Raw genomic sequence first — 381 nt, 5'->3', positions numbered from 1 at the left:
TAACCCAACACATCTCCTCTACCACCCTGGGTGGTTCCCCCAAATTCCCAGCAATCCGCCATGACTTTGTCGCCGCAAACACCAAATGCCCCCCCCACCCCCCCTCCAAGTACGGCATGGGAATTAGTAACAGGCCGGAAAACAAGCCACCCGCTCTACAGCCGTCCCGCCCCGCGCTTCCCGTCCGTGCCACACACGCCGCGCCCCCCCTCCCCCCCCCCCTCCTTCGTCCACCTTGCCAGCAAAGCGTAGGCATGTATGTGTGTACGTGTGTGCAACCAGAGACCGATTGCTGACAAGTTGACCGATTTCCATGACTAGCTCGATTCGCAGAGCAGACACGCACAGTCGTCCTTCCCACCCAAACCCCCACAGCTCACC

This window comes from Verticillium dahliae, genomic scaffold (genome assembly GCF_000150675.1).
Source record: "Verticillium dahliae VdLs.17 supercont1.13 genomic scaffold, whole genome shotgun sequence".
Lineage (NCBI taxonomy): Eukaryota > Fungi > Ascomycota > Sordariomycetes > Glomerellales > Plectosphaerellaceae > Verticillium > Verticillium dahliae.
Note: the sequence above shows the minus strand (reverse complement) of the source record.